The following is a 20,174-nucleotide window of genomic DNA, read 5'->3' on the forward strand; positions in this document are numbered from 1 at the left end:
GTGAATTTAAAAATAAAAATTTACTTTATTTCGCTAAGTTAAAAATATGATTTTTAAAATTCGTCGTGAGTTGAAGACTAGGTCGTTGAACCGAAATTGCTCTACCCAAGGGAGGGACGAGAACTTTTATTATCATTATTTTTAATCTTATTGAATTAAAGTATGCCAAAAACATAAAAAAAAAAACCAAAAATCTTTACTTTTAAAACCGCAATTAAAAAGTAACAAATTTTAAAATTTTATCGAGGGACAGACTAGGACATCGATCCAAAACACCCTCATCCTAAAAAGAAATAAATTTTTAAATTTTTATTAATTTTATGCTTTATAAAGTGTAAGGTTTTATAAAATAAAAAAAAAGGCCAAAACATTGTTCCCGGACACCCATGCGATCGCATGGGAATTGAACTCCAACTCCATGCGATCGCATGGAGCTGGAAAACAGGCCAGATAGAAAAGGCAGTATGTTCTGTTCTTTCTCCACAACACACATACATACCCGAAAATACACTCAAATCCTCTCTAAAATTCGCAAATTTTCACCATAATTCGTCAAATTTCTCGCTATAATCATGAAATTGTTCAGAAGCTTTTCAAAGAAGGTAAAAATTACACCCCTAAACTCTATAAATTCCTAGTTTTTGTGATAATTTCCAATATTTTACCTAATGCAATTTTGTTGATTTCTAGTGTAATTAGTGTTAAATTGTTAGTATTTTATGCATGTATAACCTAGATTGATGCTATTTAACATGATTTGAAGCCAAAAACTTCAAAAATTTTAGAAATCTAGGGTTTGTGTTCTTGAGCAATTTGGGGCTTTTTGATATAAACAGGTTATGGCCGATTTTTGTCATGAATTATTGCTTAATTGAGTAGTGTAACATGTTTAGGTAGTTAAATGATCCAAACATTGATCCTAAACATGATTTTTAAAGATTAAAGTGGACTTTTTAGGCGAAAATTCATGAACTTGATTAATTTGATATATTTGCCATTTGAGACTTGTTTAATTGTTAGTAATGACTATTTTGACATGTTATTTGAGTTAAATGCTTATGAACTTTGTTTACATTTTCATATGTGCTTATTTGAAAAAGTATAGAATTGTAAAAAAAATGTGAAAATGTGTATAAGTTTAATTTTGATTTAACATGTTATTGTGGTTAATTTAAGTTGTTATTTTGCTAACACTAATGCATATTTGGATGCACAAACTTTGTGTTTAATGTGTTTTGCAGAGAGCCGATACTGGAGGTTCAGGATCATCATCATCTAGACGACCTGCTCCAACTCCAGAACCAGAACTAGAAATGCAATACGAGCCAGAACCTGAACAAGTACCACAACAGGAACCACAACAACAGCCTGATCAGCACGTACCTTATTATGACCCGCTACAGTTACCTAATGAATTCATAGTATTTCCGCCACATCCACCTGTAGAATACCCAACGATTCCTGAACACACATTGCATCCTAATTTGAGATTTGTAACGACCCGGAAATTTCCGACCAAATTTAAACTCTAATCTCTATATGGTTCCGACACGATAAGCAAAAACCCTAAAGTTGACCCGCACTTTTTCGATCGTTCTATACTCATAAGATTAATATTTACATAAATTAAACCTTACCAACATGATAAGCAATCCAAATTGTTGAGACTTATGTTTTCGAAAAGAGTTTTACACAACGTTTGACCGTCTAGTTTGACCGATGATATCACGAACTATACAATATATGATAATTATACGTTTGTGTATATATATGTATATATACATATTTAACATGATCTAAGAATGTTTTAATATCTCATTTTGTATTAATAACAATAAGTTATAAGTATATTTTGAAACTACTAACTTAAGTTTTCAAAACGATAACCATACGTAACGTTATTTGACTTAAATACTTATGACCTATAATGTTTATACATATATCGTATAAGTAATGTATTTAATCACTTTTAAAGACTTAAATACATAAAACAATATAAGTATATTTACAAAAGATAGCTATATTTGAATCCTCGTTCCGTTTTCTCAAAGATTTCTATACGTATACCTAGGGTATATGTACCCGTATCATACGCAGCTTCTAGATGTATTTACTATTGGTATATACCAATAAAAATCTGCTCCTTAGCAGCCTTAAATGATTAAGAAACATGTGGAACCAACCATTTGTCAAGTAGCATGAATTATTTAGCAAGAAAACAAAGTTAGGTATTTTTTTTTTCCTTTATAACCTAAAAACGTTTTTATGCATGCACACCATTTCTTCACCCCATTTTCTCATACTTACACTTCCATTTCTCTCTCAAAATACTCTTAACTTCATACTTGATCATCTCCAAGCATTTTCCCCATCATTTAGCTTCAAAAACCTTACTTAAACACCATAAGAAAACCATACAAAAACACTTCAAGAAATCCTTCCAAGAACACAAACTTACTTCCAATCTTTCATCCAATTCCATCACCCTTTTGGTTCTAGCTTTTTACTCCTCTTTTACAGCAACCTTGTCCAAGGAACTTGAGGTAGTATCTATGTTCATAACCTTATTCGATTCATATATATATATAGCTATCATATTTTGTGGTATACAATTTTAACAACAAGAACATAGTTTGAAAGTTTTCAAACTTGTTTGCAAACTAAATAGATCCTTCTAACTTAACTTTTAAAATACTTCAAGACCTGTAATATAACTTAAATATATGCTAACTTAACAAGGTATAACTTGGTTTTTCAAAGAATATCTTAAAAACTGTTTTTACGACGTCGGAGTGTAACCGGGGACTGTTTTGGGTTGGATAATTAAAAACCATTTTAAACTTTGAATTGGAGGTTTATTTTCTGGAAAAATAATTTTTACTATGAATATGATAACACATAAAAATTTCATGATTTAATTCAAAGTATAAGTATTTTTAGAAAAATGGTCATTAAGTGTTATTTTTTTGTAACAAAAATGTTTAACTTCATAAGTTTCACTAAAGTTTCACCTATGCCGTGTGATTTTGAATACAAACCAAGGTATTTTCAGTTCATAGTCTTAAAGAGGGACTCGATCCAAGGAGATGGCAAGTTGAATCAACGAAAACGGATTTGTAACGAAGAAACTATGACCGAAACAAAATTGGTTATCCTAGACTTGTTTAACTTCGGGATTAATTGGGAAAAATTAAATAAATCACATATTTCTAAGATAACATGATATTTTATATATATGTACTTATAATTCAATTTTATATGGTTCAGGATCACCCGTAAACAACACGAGAAGATTAATCATAAGATCCCATGTTTGTACGCAACACGTCATTTGACAACACCGGTACTTTATGTACGCAACACGTCATTTGACAACACCGGTACCGTGGGTCAAGATTAATCTCGACCAATACATATACGATGGGGTTTTATTTATTTCGTTGGGGGTTTTATTTATTTCATTGCGGGTATATTAAACATCTAAAAATGAACCATTAAAATTGAATTACTAACAACGAGCTGCTAACTACGGACTAAGGAATTATTCAAAGTATTAAAAGTATAACAAGTATATATATGTGACGTTTGTTTAAAAAGAAAAGGTATTGATATATTATATATGGATAGGTTCGTGATATCAACCGGAGACCAAGTCAAATTATATATATCTTCAAGACGAAAGTGAGTATATAGTCCCACTTTTAAACTCTAAATATTTCGGGATGAGAATACATGTATTTTATGTTTTACGTTATGGACACAAGTAACTGAAAAATATATTCTACGTTGAGTTGTACCACTGGCATACTTCCCTGTAGCTTGGTAACTAATATTTACAGCGGTATTGTAAACGCGAATCCTGTTGATAGATCTATCGGGTCTGACAACCCCAACCGGACTGGACGACCAGTATTCAACGGTTGCACAGTACTTCGTTTCGTGACTACACTTGGTACAGTGTAGTAAGATTTCATATTAAAGGGAATATGCGACGTGATTAATTGTTAAGTATGGTTACCAAGTGCTCAACCACTTAGAATATTTTTATTAAAATGTTTATATATGAAATCTTGTGGTCTATATTTATATCGCTGTCGACATTAAACCTATATCTCACCAACTTTATGTTGACATTTTAAAGCATGTTATTCTCAGGTATGAATTAAGTCTTCCGCTGTGCATTATCTCGTACTAAGGATACTACTTGAGGCCATTAAGGACTTATATCATAAGGCGTTGCATTCGAGTCACTGAAGTTCATAGAGACTATTATTAAGTAAATGGCGGTTTAGGTCATTTGAATATTATGAAATGTCAGGCGAATATGTCAATTATGGATGTAACTATAGATTGCCTTATAAGAATAAATGCAACGTTTATAAGATGTATCATATAGAGGGCAAGTACCTCGCAATGTTATCAACTATTGTAATTCGTTTGTAATCAATATGGACAACGTCCGGATGATTAGTTTCGGATCCTTTCAGTTGGTATCAGAGCGTTGGTCTTAGCGAACCAGGCCTTGCATTAGTGTGTCTAACTAGTAGTTGTTAGGATACATTAAGTGAGTCTGGACTTTGACCGTGTCTGCCTGTCAAAAGTTTTGCTTATCAATCCTAGTCGGAAATCATCTGCTTATCATCCTTAGGGAACTGCCTGCTTATCATTCTTAAGTCTAGACACGTCTTACTTCATTTAGTGCATCGATAGTGTATAGACAAAATTCATATCCTAGCGTATCTGTTACGATAGACATTGCCTGACGTATTTCAAAGATTCTCCGTAATTCATGGGATTTTGATATTATATATACATATGTAAATTATGTATTGAAGAGTACCAAACCCAACTCCTATAATCTATTCCAAACCAAAAATTCATTTCTCCGACCATACAAGATGGATTCTTCATCCAGCTCAAATTCCTCCGACTTCGATAGCTTCGCCGATATGGATTTCCATTCGAGCTCTGAGAACAGCGTTACCGGAATGGATCAACCAATTTCCCATCATCTATTCTGGATGAAGTGGGGATGGGTTCGTAATATACTAAATTTCTGGAGGCAAGAAGAAGGTGATCCATTCCATCCACCAAATTGTCCTCTTAACGATGAACCTGAAGCACTTACCGGCGAACCTATTCGAAACACCATTTTCTCGCTCATTTCTAGAGTATCTCGTCATGATTACATACTATCCCATATTTCAAATCTTGTTCATTCGCTCGTTCCAACCGTCAATCATCCCGGTATAATAGAAGAAGTCAACGAACTCCGTGCTCGGGTAGTGGTTTTGGAGAATATGGTGCGAAGGTTACAAACACCAACAGCAGCACCAGCAGCATAATCCGTACTACCATCGTCAACGCCGACAGTACCTTTATCACCCCAATCACAACCGCGCCTTAAATCTCAACATCACAATCTGTATCTCGAATATCAACATCACACAACTCAATATCTGTACTTCGAGTATGATCTTCGTTCTATATATCGTTCTACATCGATTATCTTCGCTTTACGTATCGTATGACGATTATGTAATTTCTAAAGTCTTAGAGATTATGTAATCTAGAATTAACGATAAATCAAATGAGTTTAATATCTTATTGACTCATTAAATCTATGATTATCTCTGAAGAAAATATATATGCAAGTATATTTTCATAAAGATAGTAATTAAAAATTCCTTCGTACAAACTATTAATGATGAAAATATTTTAACGGGTGGGTAGTACCCGAGGAATATTTAGAATTCACATTAATAAGTTATATTGTACATTCTTGAATCTGATTCAACGGTTATCTATTATCTTACTTACAACCACCGATATTCGTATCCGCTCACCCCAGAATAACCATTTTCAATCAAATTTCATATTCGGATTTTGACCTACCAGAATCCAACAAGTGGCATAAAGAAGAAAATATTGGACAAAATAAAAAAAAAATTGTTAGAAACACACGATTTAACTAATTAAAAATCTATTAAGGATTCCACGCTAACTGTTCCGGCTAACTCTGGACAATTAAAATGAATTAAAATGTTGATTGTAACATATGAAGCTAAACAATTCTTCAAGCTTGCCACTTGATTTTATCTTAAACCTCATTCGTAACTTGACGATTACAATTCGCATTCAAATCCTTTCATGATTCCTGAAAACACCTCGACCGAGAAGTTGAACCCGCTGCACCTCGCCTACGGAATGAAGATTTATACATACAGTTATACACCTGAAGAACTCTCGAACCCAAATTCATAATTTAACACATAACGTATTGAATCCTTTGCTATTTATTAGCAAGAACAACCCTACAATTCCTTTTCAAGAAGCTAATTTTGTCACAGCTCCACTTCGACTTTTCAGTGAGATTATTTCTATTATAATCATGATATTTATACCTTGTCCTTTCGCCGTCATTACCGGAAAACCTTTTATATCCCTCGACAACATCAACAGGTGCACCAGCAGATCGTTATCCTTTTGGCGAAATCAACAATCATTATTTTGAAAATCTCGCGGAACTTCTTCCATCATATCTATAATGTCTATCCCTAAGAATTTCATAATCTGAACGTGAAGTTTCTGAAAAACACCCGGGACTATGAAATAGTTCTTGAAATGCTAACGAAGCAGCAAAAACTGTAAACGACTTTAACGGTCAAAAGTTTGATGACAAAGAATAGTAAGGTGGTAAAGCTGGAAAAAAAAAAGTTTGGAACTAGAAAACGGATGAAGCAAAGTATGAAAGAGGCTGTGGATAAATCACAGGGACTGAACCTGCTCTCAAAGAATACAAATGATTCTGTACCTGCTGAAACCGTCAGTAAGAACCCTACTCTTTATTCAAAACCTTGCCCGGATAATATTTTTCATCATCATCTTATCTTAGATATTATAAGATATCTTCATATCATTCGTTATACATATTTTTCATATTTCTGGAGATATTTTTACAACTATTCCTATCTGCGATCATTTATCTCTCCGTAACATCTGCATTACAATATAAAAGAAACTGTGTTAATTTCTAAATGCTGAAACCTCCGAGATTAAAATATAAATGATTTGAAGTAGTGTTGGGAACTGATGCATGAATTAGTATAATATAATGAAACTTGATCAACTTTATTATATTACAGTAAGTCATGTTAAGTTTCTAATGGAATGTGATGATTCACAGTACCGTCATCATGTGCCATGTTACACGGCTCTTACATTCTATCAAGTCTCCAAACATATTAGAACGTATCACCTTGATAGTTCTATTTTTCCGGAATATTCGAGTAATTTAACGAATCAAGATCGTGTCATTACAATTTCATTCTAAAACCAATAGCTAGGTTCATTCCAAATTTCCTACCTACGAATTTCGGACCATTGTTCGCTTGGCTCGAGGACGGGAAGAAGAAACGAAGGGACAAAACCTCAGAATAGAAATAGGAACATAAACCACAGCAAATAAGAGAGAGCATTAACTGTGGATGACAATGATTTTAAGGGACGGGAGTAGGAACATCGAAATATAAGGGAAGGTATAAAACCTAACAACAACCCCGAAACTACAAACCGTGCATATCAATACGTATTGCAACGTAAAGGCACGGGAGAATTAAAAACATTATAATTCCAAGGAAAGGATAAAAGAGAATAGATTCTTCTGGTGATAGATGAAAAAGAAGAATGAAAGATATGAAAGTTAGAAATATAACAAGGATTAGAATGGGATGGAGCATATTAGCGAATGTCTTAAAGTAGGAACTAAAGAGAAAGAATAGAAGATGTGGGAAGAAAGAAAGGGAAGGAGGTAAATTTATAGTGAAATATTCGACAAAGAAATCAAAACAGATTGCCGCGTTAAATCAAAGAAGATCCTGATCGCCGCAAAACTAAATCTTATTACATAAGATTTTCTTTAAAACCCTTAAATCCCGGAAATCGATCATAATCACGTCATCGGTTACAACAATTCTATATTTACTCATTTCACTCTTTTGTGATAGCTTCGCTCGTGCGTCTCACATAACCGAATCGTTTTATCTAAATCTTTCAATAATGATAAAATTTAATTATTACCTCATATTCGTCATGAAAACATTCCTATTGTTATTTATGACAACCTCTACCAAATTTCGAGGACGAAATTTCTTTAACGGGTGGGTACTGTAACGACCCGGAAATTTCCGACCAAATTTAAACTCTAATCTCTATATGGTTCCGACACGATAAGCAAAAACCCTAAAGTTGACCCGCACTTTTTCGATCGTTCTATACTCATAAGATTAATATTTACATAAATTAAACCTTACCAACATGATAAGAAATCCAAATTGTTGAGACTTATGTTTTCGAAAAGAGTTTTACACAACGTTTGACCGTCTAGTTTGACCGATGATATCACGAACTATACAATATATGATAATTATATGTTTGTGTATATATATGTATATATACATATTTAACATGATCTAAGAATGTTTTAATATCTCATTTTGTATTAATAACAATAAGTTATAAGTATATTTTGAAACTACTAACTTAAGTTTTCAAAACGATAACCATACGTAACGTTATTTGACTTAAATACTTATGACCTATAATGTTTATACATATATCGTATAAGTAATGTATTTAATCACTTTTAAAGACTTAAATACATAAAACAATATAAGTATATTTACAAAAGATAGCTATATTTGAATCCTCGTTCCGTTTTCTCAAAGATTTCTATACGTATACCTAGGGTATATGTACCCGTATCATACGCAGCTTCTAGATGTATTTACTATTGGTATATACCAATAAAAATCTGCTCCTTAGCAGCCTTAAATGATTAAGAAACATGTGGAACCAACCATTTGTCAAGTAGCATGAATTATTTAGCAAGAAAACAAAGTTAGGTATTTTTTTTTTTCCTTTATAACCTAAAAACGTTTTTATGCATGCACACCATTTCTTCACCCCATTTTCTCATACTTACACTTCCATTTCTCTCTCAAAATACTCTTAACTTCATACTTGATCATCTCCAAGCATTTTCCCCATAATTTAGCTTCAAAAACCTTACTTAAACACCATAAGAAAACCATACAAAAACACTTCAAGAAATCCTTCCAAGAACACAAACTTACTTCCAATCTTTCATCCAATTCCATCACCCTTTTGGTTCTAGCTTTTTACTCCTATTTTACAGCAACCTTGTCCAAGGAACTTGAGGTAGTATCTATGTTCATAACCTTATTCGATTCATATATATATATAGCTATCATATTTTGTGGTATACAATTTTAACAACAAGAACATAGTTTGAAAGTTTTCAAACTTGTTTGCAAACTAAATAGATCCTTCTAACTTAACTTTTAAAATACTTCAAGACCTGTAATATAACTTAAATATATGCTAACTTAACAAGGTATAACTTGGTTTTTCAAAGAATATCTTAAAAACTATTTTTACGACGTCGGAGTGCAACCGGGGACTGTTTTGGGTTGGATAATTAAAAACCATTTTAAACTTTGAATTGGAGGTTTATTTTCTGGAAAAATAATTTTTACTATGAATATGATAACACATAAAAATTTCATGATTTAATTCAAAGTATAAGTATTTTTAGAAAAATGGTCATTAAGTGTTATTTTTTTGTAACAAAAATGTTTAACTTCATAAGTTTCACTAAAGTTTCACCTATGTCGTGTGATTTTGAATACAAACCAAGGTATTTTCAGTTCATAGTCTTAAATAGGGACTCGATCCAAGGAGATGGCAAGTTGAATCAACGAAAACGGATTTGTAACGAAGAAACTATGACCGAAACAAAATTGGTTATCCTAGACTTGTTTAACTTCGGGATTAATTGGGAAAAATTAAATAAATCACATATTTCTAAGATAACATGATATTTTATATATATGTACTTATAATTCAATTTTATATGGTTCAGGATCACCCGTAAACAACACGAGAAGATTAATCATAAGATCCCATGTTTGTACGCAACACGTCATTTGACAACACCGGTACTTTATGTACGCAACACGTCATTTGACAACACCGGTACCGTGGGTCAAGATTAATCTCGACCAATACATATACGATGGGGTTTTATTTATTTCGTTGGGGGTTTTATTTATTTCATTGCGGGTATATTAAACATCTAAAAATGAACCATTAAAATTGAATTACTAACAACGAGCTGCTAACTACGGACTAAGGAATTATTCAAAGTATTAAAAGTATAACAAGTATATATATGTGACGTTTGTTTAAAAAGAAAAGGTATTGATATATTATATATGGATAGGTTCTTGATATCAACCGGAGACCAAGTCAAATTATATATATCTTCAAGACGAAAGTGAGTATATAGTCCCACTTTTAAACTCTAAATATTTCGGGATGAGAATACATGTATTTTATGTTTTACGTTATGGACACAAGTAACTGAAAAATATATTCTACGTTGAGTTGTACCACTGGCATACTTCCCTGTAGCTTGGTAACTAATATTTACAGCGGTATTGTAAACGCGAATCCTGTTGATAGATCTATCGGGCCTGACAACCCCAACCGGACTGGACGACCAGTATTCAACGGTTGCACAGTACTTCGTTTCGTGACTACACTTGGTACAGTGTAGTAAGATTTCATATTAAAGGGAATATGCGACGTGATTAATTGTTAAGTATGGTTACCAAGTGCTCAACCACTTAGAATATTTTTATTAAAATGTTTATATATGAAATCTTGTGGTCTATATTTATATCGCTGTCGACATTAAACCTATATCTCACCAACTTTATGTTGACATTTTAAAGCATGTTATTCTCAGGTATGAATTAAGTCTTCCGCTGTGCATTATCTCGTACTAAGGATACTACTTGAGGCCATTAAGGACTTATATCATAAGGCGTTGCATTCGAGTCATTGAAGTTCATAGAGACTATTATTAAGTAAATGGCGGTTTAGGTCATTTGAATATTATGAAATGTCAGGCGAATATGTCAATTATGGATGTAACTATAGATTGCCTTATAAGAATAAATGCAACGTTTGTAAGATGTATCATATAGAGGGCAAGTACCTCGCAATGTTATCAACTATTGTAATTCGTTTGTAATCAATATGGACAACGTCCGGATGATTAGTTTCGGATCCTTTCAAGATTCGATAGACGATGGAGAGATTACCCATCATATCAAAGTAATAAATTCAAATTAGTAACAAAAGAGGTAGAGGTGCCGAGGGTAATTGATTGGAATCCTTTAGAAACGGTCCATCTAGCTGACCGTTTTAGACAGCATTTGATTCAAAGGTATGGCAGTTCTTCTTTTACAGATTGGGAACGTCTTTTCACCATTCGTAGACCTGTAAATAAGGAATGGTGTATTGAGTTGATGAGTACTATAGCGTTAAATGTAGATGTAGATAGGTTAGATGATAGAAGTTTTCTTAGCTTTATCCTTGGCGGTAGGATGTACAGAATGTCCATGATGGACATGGCCAGGGCATTACAGATTTACACTCCTAGTGAATTGCTACTACCCGACTGTATGAGTTTGATTTATCGTGGTGAAAGGGTAGATAGGAACTTTGACGCGAACGCCATTTGGAGGCGTATGTCAAACTATAATGTTTTTACACTGGGAGGAAAACACTCCTACTTACATATTAACAAAGCCGAGCTTCGTGTAATTCATAGATTTTTGGCTAACTCGATTACACAGAGAGGTCACAATAAGGAAAAAATGACCTTACATGATTTATTTTACCTAAAGTGTATTCGAGACCCGAGAAGCTTTGTTAATATCCCTTACTGTGTTGGTTTTTATTTATCTAAAATGGTAGAAGGAATGCAGGACGGGAGTATAATAGGAGGAGGTATTTTTGTTACTCTCATTGGAGAGTATTTAGGTGTTGATAGGAACCAAGGAGTCCATTATAGCTTTGTAGAGAACAGGATGATACCATAGGATTGCGGGTTTATGTGGGTGCTAAGGTATTAAAGAGTATACGCAACCAGGCACTTCCCTATGAAGGTAATCATCCTCAGGTAGAGAGAGGCTCAGACGAGGAAATGGAGGAAGAGGAAGACATTAGGGATGTCTTTCGAGATGCTATTCTTGACGTCCACGTTCGTATAGATGAGGAAGCAATGACGAGTGCGGCCGGACATAGTATGTACGAGCAGTGGAACTTCGAGCGAGTATACGAGGATTATAGGTGACGCCAACACGATAGCTGGGTAGTTCATCAGCACCAAATCATGAGCCAGCTATCATAGCAGGTACCAAATAATTACGTGCCTACTCGACCTGCTCATTTTCCGCCACACAACCTCGACATCCGACCACCCTTTAACCGGTATGACTATAACCAAGCCTATCAGAACACCTATAACCAACAATGGAACCCACCTGACGAGATGAACTGGAACCCCTATCCAGACTGATTTGGTTCCATTGGTTATTTTTATGATTTTTATGTTTTTATCTTTTTTACTTATTCATGTTTAAACTTATGTTATTGAATATATTTATGTAATTTTTATCATTTTTATTATTATTGTGTACTAATATTTCACATTTAGGATTTGAAAGTGGGATATTAAGTCCCATTTCAAATTGCCATGCATGTTTATATTTGTATTGTATGTATATTGTCGATTGTACAAAACAGGGTAAAACAGCGCATTTTCAAAGACTGGCATTAAGTTCAGCAAAAGCTAGTAATTTTGATGACAAGATGAAAAATAAATGTGATGTAACAACAAGATGGAATGAACAAATGATATGCACCATTTATCATTCAGCAAACAAACGTCAATATGTTTGGAAACTTTGGTAAAATTTAATCATTTTTCTACACTAATCACCCTCAATAATTTAAATTGTTACTCATTACTTGCAAATGAGGGCATTGCAAGATCTTAAGTGTGGGAAGGGGTTAAATTCTTTCGGATTTTTAAAATTTTTAACTTAAACACTTGGTTACCATTAAAAATACTAGTAACGTAGTAGTTGTATTAGAATCTAGTGCTCTCTGATAACAAAGAACAGCCCTAGTCTTATATACTGACTACCCATTTCTAGTAAAAATTTTCAAAATTTTCAATTAAATGAACTCAAAATCATGTTTATATATATTTATGAACGATAAAACTAGGTGTTAACACCGAAATTATTGTTACCTTGGAAAGGACATAAATTGAGAAACAAACCAAAATGTTAGAATTCATTTAAAATGGAATAGAGAACAATAAAAAGACAAATAAAAGAAAATAAAAGCCAAGTGTGGGAAAATTTACCAAGTTATTTTAAACATATATCACATATTTTTGTAACAAATAATTGAAGATACTTTTGCTTTGGACTAAACTAAACAGTTTTACCCGATTTACTGTAATATATTTGAAAGAAAGATGGATCTACATGATGAATCAATTCCATCATTAAAAGGAAGTAAAGTCTTCCGGAAAAAAAACGCGCTTCTTGATTTAGGTCATGAAGTTGTCGTCCAGACCAGCTGTAGGTTGACGAAAAATCTAGAAAAGTCATCTCTAAAATCAGCAAGAAATCCACGGACCTTAGCATCAAACAGGGTCGCCAAGTGGTCAGACTTATCCTAACCATGAGAGGATCTATCTTGTAAAATGGGGAGGACGCCGTGCAAATTAGCTTGATAAGACTAATGAATCAGACCCCCGGAAAGGATAATCTCCTTAAAGATTAAACATCAGCTTTTAAGCCTGATATTACTCAATCCTTGAGATTGACCTTAAAGATTGAGAATTACAAACTCATGGAATTCAATGATATCTAAACTCGAGCTTTAACGAGAAAATATTTTGATCAAAATTACAAACCGATTTCTTTTCTGAAAACCCATTTTCAATGCGTTCATTACCATTGAACGTAAAATCCTAGAAATTCACCTGGAATTCATTAGGTCACCTGAACCAAATCGGGTGTCAACCGTAAGAACGGTGGTTGCATAGCATGGTCAAAGACATGACCTTTTGCCAAACAGAAAAATTATAAGGGTGAGCTTTACTATTGCTCCTACAAAGGATAGTAATTGCATCCGATACGTTATAGACCATAATTAAAAGCATGTCAGGGGACATTGCCTTAACAGTTGCTTGTTCAACGCTTTCCTTTACAACCGGACGGTAGTTTATCGAAAGGTAATATACGGAACATGTATACTGGACGTGTTGCTTTCCCAATACAAGTTTAGCAAGTGGGTGACACAAAACCGCAAGTTTTGAGCTAAAAATTTCAAATATGAAACTCACCAAACCCACAAAAAGAATTTGCAAACACCGGTGAAGGGTTATTCCGGAAAACTTATCTACGGTAAAAGCTAGATTTAATTTTCAAAAAGATCAAATGTTTTCATAAAGATCCAATTTCCTTAATGGATCTAAATTTTATAATAATGTGGGACTGTAAACCACATCGTTACTACCATTGTTTATAGCGTCGTATAGAAATCACTATGTACAAAGTGTTAAGAATAAAGAATTGATTCTAGTATATTTCAAGACTATATTGCTTGAGGACAAGCAACACTCAAGTGTGAGAATATTTGATAATGCTAAAAACAAACATATATTTCATAGCATTATCCCTCAAGAAAGACAAGCTTTTAGTTGCAATTGTTCTATTTACAAGTAATATTCGTTTAAATAATAAAAGGTGAAGACAAAAGACAGATTCGACGAATTGAAGACGCAAACGACCAAAAAGCTCAAAAGTACAAAATACAATCAAAGAGGTTCCAATTATTGATAAGAAACGTCTCAAAATTACAAGAGTACAAGACGTGAAACACAAAGCACAAGATATTAAATTATACGCAAGGACGTTCGAAAATCCGGAACCGGGACCAGAGTCAACTCTCAACGCTCGACGCAACGGACTAAAAATTACAAGTCAACTATGCACTTAAATATAATATAATATTTAAATAATTCTTATAATTATTTATATATTATATTTATTTAATTAAAACGTCGACAAATAAGAAAACAAGGAACTTTGAGCTGTCATCGACGGCCATGCGATCGCATGTCCTGGAGGAAGAAATCCCATGCGATCGCATGGCTAACTTTTCCAGCCCACATGCCTATAAAAATCAAGCTTTGGTGCATCATTTAACATATCTTTTTCTCATTCATCATACGTAAAATATATATATATATATATATATATATATATATATATTTATATTTTAATTTTAATTTTAATTTTAAATCCTAATAATAAAGGTATGTTAGCGAATATTGTAAGGGTGTAAGTCGAAATTCTGTCCGTGTAACGCTACGCTATTTTTAATCATTGTAAGTTATGTTCAACCTTTTTAATTTAATGTCTCGTAGCTAAGTTATTATTATGCTTATTTAATACCGAAGTAATCATGATGTTGGGCTAAATATTTAAATTTGGGTAATTGGGCTTTGTACCATAATTGGGGTTTGGACAAAAGAACGATACTTGTGGAAATTAGACTATGGGCTATTAATGGGCTTTATATTTGTTTAACTAAATGATAGTTTGTTAATTTTAATATAAAGATTTACAATTGGACATACCTATAAATAACCATATACACTCGATCGGACACGATGGGCGGGATATTTATATGTACGAATAATCGTTCATTTAACCGGACATGGGAATGGATTAATAGTCACTAGAATTATTAAAACAGAGGTGAAATTATGTACAAGGACACTTTGCGTAATTGATAACAAAGTATTAAAACCTTGGGTTACACGCAGTCGATATCCTGGTGTAATTATTAAACAAAGTATTAAGACCTTGTTACAGTTTAAGTCCCCAATTAGTTGGAATATTTGACTTCGGGTATAAGGATAATTTGACGAGGATACTCGCACTTTATATTTATGACTGATGGACTGTTATGGACAAAAACCAGATGGACATATTAAATAATCCAGGACAAAGGACAATTAACCCATGGGCATAAAACTAAAAATCAACACGTCAAACATCATGATTACGGAAGTTTAAATAAGCATAATTCCTTTATTTTCATATTTAATTGCACTTCTAATTATCGCACTTTTATTTATTGTCATTGTATTTAATTGCACTTTTAATTATCGTACTTTTTAATTATCGCAATTTTAATTATCGCAATTTTATTTATCGCAATTTCATTATCATTATTTACTTTATGCTTTAAATTAAGTTGTATTTATTTTTAATATTTTACATTAGGTTTTAACTGCGACTAAAAGTTTTAAAAATCGACAAACCGGTCATTAAACGGTAAAAACCCCTTTTTATAATAATAATATTACTTATATATATTTGTATTTTTATAAATTAAAACTAATATAGCGTTAAGCTTTGTTTAAAAGATTTCCCTGTGGAACGAACCGGAGTTACAAAAAACTACACTACTGTACGATTAGGTACACTGCCTATAAGTGTTGTAGCAAGGTTTAAGTATATCCATTCTATAAATAAATAAATATCTTGTGTAAAATTGTATCGTATTTAATAGTATTTCCTAGTAAAATATAAGCTATTTCATATACACCTCGCATAACATCAGTCACCCAGTTCTTCAGATAGCAGAGTTTCACAACTCTGCAGTACTGTTCAGCTTGCACATGATTTTCTGGACAATACAGCATCCTGTTGTAGTATAAGGTGAACATATCTTCCTCACAGCAGTTCCTCAACCAAACTGGATCCAAAACCCTTATACTATCATTTTCATCTCGTCCATCTTTGTCTAACACAATAACCGCTTCCTCCGAGCGTTCATCATAATACCACCAACGAAAACGAGGACTGAAGTGCTGCGGCATCTTTCACAAAGGAACCTTTCGCATATACTTCACAGGTTGATATTTTACTATCTTCCTCATTACCCCTGTTTTCATGTTCGTCCTGTAAGAGATCTTTGGAAATTGTGGTCGAAAGCCTACAAAATTAGTTGACCGAAATGATCTTCTTATCTTACGAACCAAAATATCAGGAATTTCACAATAATCCTGATACAACATCTTAAGCTTGGCCACCTACATAAACTAAAAATATGGTAACGATTTGAACTCGTATGCATACTTGATATAATCCACTCCGTGTTCTTTCTTGATCGCATATATATCAAATTCTTTAATATAAGCCCAGGCTATTATCTTTCCCTTAGCACGTAAACTTTCACAGTGCTCGATAAACTTTAAAAACTGCGGCTCCACCTTAGGCTTCATAACATACTACCTAATTCGCATCAAAATCTTCCATTCTTCTTCCAAAACTTCAACCTTTTCTTTGTTGATTTTCACCGGCAAAAACCCTTCCGGCAACACACTTTCTTGTTCTTTCTGTTCTTTTTCCTTGCACTTTCTATCTAAAAGTTCATCATTCATTTGAAAGTAATCAGCAAAAGTTGGAAGATCATTATCAGCAAAACCTTCATAACGTGGATACGGCTCTGTCGGCTGATCCTCAATAATCACTTCATCAAAACTATTATCACTTTCATTAACAACTTCTGTATCACTCAACTCATCATCAAAATTATGAGCCCCTTAAGTCGAAGCTTCAGTCTAGGCCTTTGATGCAGCGTCAGCAGATTCCTTAGCTTGTCGCTCTAGACGCTCTATCAATTCTTGTTCAGTCTCGGTGAGATCCGAAGGGATCTCCCCTTCTTCTAAATCAGTGTAAACTGTAGTGTGATTAAGACGATCCTGCATAGCTAAAAATTCAGAAACTGTTATTACTTGAAGTGGAGTTACGTACAGTGGGTGATCCTCAGTGTAACCTTTAGCAATCTCAACTGCCATGTCCTCCTCATTACCTAGGGTACCAAAAGGATCTGGACCCTCCTCCTCTTCTTCAATCACTATTTTCTTCTCCCATTCATTTAACCTCTTAGTCAATTCTTGATTTTGATTCTGAAGAGTCAAAATTTCTCCAGCCTGACTTCCAACATTTTTCTCAAGTTCCTAAATTTTCAACTGTTGTCGATCAACTAACTCCCTCAACGCCGACATTTCAGTTTCCCTTATTTGCTTATCTTCATTAGCAGCCTTTTGAAATTTAGCAAAATTAGCAGTCAACTGAATCAATCGCCGATTAACTATTCCTGTCAGATCACCTGTAACTCCTTCAGGACGCTGAGTAGTTTGGACTTGTTGAGTAGATGGAGTTTGTTGTTGTTGAGTGGGTGGCACTTGTGTAGAACCACCAGCATCACCAGTAGCTTGAACAGTCGAAGCAACCTTCGGTTATGATTTTGTTGTAGAAGATGAACTTCCGTCCTTAACCAAGATCTTCAAACGCTTCTGTCTCTGTCTGGTTGACACCTTAGGAGCTTCAGCTAACTTTCTTTTAACCAAATCAACTTGACTGTCATCAAGCGCATTCACATCCTCTTCATCAACTAATCGAGGACCAGTGTGCTTCAGTGGAGGCTGATTTACCTCTTCCTCTCCTTCGATAGTAATATCGGTCTCATCTCCAGAAGTACTATTTTCATGTCGGCAGCTTAAACCTTCTGGACACACGTACTTTTCATCAGCCAGATGACCGATCAACCTCTTCTCCGGAACCTCAACCCTGTTCTGCAAAAACCTATTGAAGGACTAATCATTCAAATGATTCTTCTTCAGTTCATCCTGAGGAATTTTCACTAACCCTTGAACTTGCTTCTCTAGCATAATCTGAAGAAACCTCGGAAACACCAGATGTACCTTCCTTTTAACATTCAGAACCATTCCATCAAATATAACTTGATAAAAGTTAAAATCAGCATTCAAGACCAACGCAACAAACATAGAACTATATTTTGTAGTCATCTCATCGAAAACACCCTGCATCGGGCTCAAACACCTCAGAAAAACTTATGTAAAGTATCTGTACTGCCTTGTAAAGTTCCTCAATTTTGCGATCATGTCATCGAAGAATGTATGTCGATCAACTTTAGTACGTTTCACAGCCTTGGTTATATCACCAGCATAACCACATCTCTTCAAACACCTTCTTACCTTCAGAACTGGTAAAGAAGTTGGCATATCATCATTATCCGGGAACCCCAAATCTTCCCTGATAGTTTAAGCAGAGATCCGAACAATGGTATTGTTGACTGAGCTTAGAATCACCTGCCGATTATTCTCAATAATAATGCTAGCAACTTCCCAAAACTTTCTCTGATGTGAGTAATATGGAGTGCACTTAGCCGTGATAGCCTTGAAAATTCTAGATCACTTCAGAAATGCGATAATTGGACCAAAACCTCCTCTTTGAGCTTCCGTTCCGGTGTCATCAACACAAGCAAGAACATTAGTATCTTCTCATTCAATTAGACCAGGAAGTTCAGATGACAGCGGGATCTTTTGTTCTTCTACTTCCTCTTCCATATGTTGTTGCTCTTGAGACATCTCAAATAATCTGTACGAAACTTAAAACAATACAAATATTAAGCGTTTACCACCATGAATCATGGGGTATCAAGTTAATTTCATGAAACCGTTGATAAACAAACATAATAAGCACATTAACTAAGAAACGCACAAATACATCGTTCAGAAGTTATCGTTTATTACAGGCCATAGTTCCAAGGCTAACAGACTAGCCTTATCAAATTACACAATATACCAAGCTAAGCATAAAAACTGAAACTCATAATCACTTATCCCACAATGGGATTCTCTGGCACCAGCCTTGTAACATATTGCACTACGCCAAGTTTGTCAAACAAGTTATATAATAAGGCTGCATAGGGAAATGGTTCTTCCACCTCAAGAAAATATTTCATCACATTAATGAGAAAGTGACCCATATTCACCTGAATACCCTCTAGTAAGCAATACGGTAGCATTGCCTCAATACCGCTCAATAGATTGTCTTCATAATTCCTAAAAGTGACATTTTGCTTGATTATCCTTAGGTAAATTTCAAGTTGAGATAACACCTCGTCATCACTAATCTCAATCCTACCAGAACTAACTTCTTTCCCTGGCTTACAAATCTTTGCAATTAGCTCAGACAGGTTGAACTTGCTATGAATCTTTCTCATGTTCTTGCTAGGATACAGTATCTTGACACCAGTGTGAGGAACATTCAACAAAGTTGAAAATTCCTCCAAGGTCCATTTGTACTGTTTCTCAAACAGTGTGGAATGAATAACCT

This window comes from Rutidosis leptorrhynchoides, chromosome 9 (genome assembly GCF_046630445.1).
Source record: "Rutidosis leptorrhynchoides isolate AG116_Rl617_1_P2 chromosome 9, CSIRO_AGI_Rlap_v1, whole genome shotgun sequence".
Lineage (NCBI taxonomy): Eukaryota > Viridiplantae > Streptophyta > Magnoliopsida > Asterales > Asteraceae > Rutidosis > Rutidosis leptorrhynchoides.